The sequence below is a fragment of the Ipomoea triloba genome, chromosome 16 (genome assembly GCF_003576645.1).
Source record: "Ipomoea triloba cultivar NCNSP0323 chromosome 16, ASM357664v1".
Classification (NCBI taxonomy): domain Eukaryota; kingdom Viridiplantae; phylum Streptophyta; class Magnoliopsida; order Solanales; family Convolvulaceae; genus Ipomoea; species Ipomoea triloba.
In genome coordinates, this window is record NC_044931.1 from 4,077,273 (window position 1) to 4,077,475 (window position 203).

The following is a 203-nucleotide window of genomic DNA, read 5'->3' on the forward strand; positions in this document are numbered from 1 at the left end:
GGTAAAGATAGTTCCCGAACTCTTTTTCACTTGAAATTTTTATGGTAGAATCCCAACTTATAGTACTTAATGTCCATAAAACGTTTTGGTCATTTTGGTCCGCGAATAAACACAGAAAATTCCATCTTTGCCCTTGGCAGTGTGCTGTCCGGAATTTTTCTCTCTCTGGACCAGTTTTGGAGAAAAATTCGAAAACCATACTT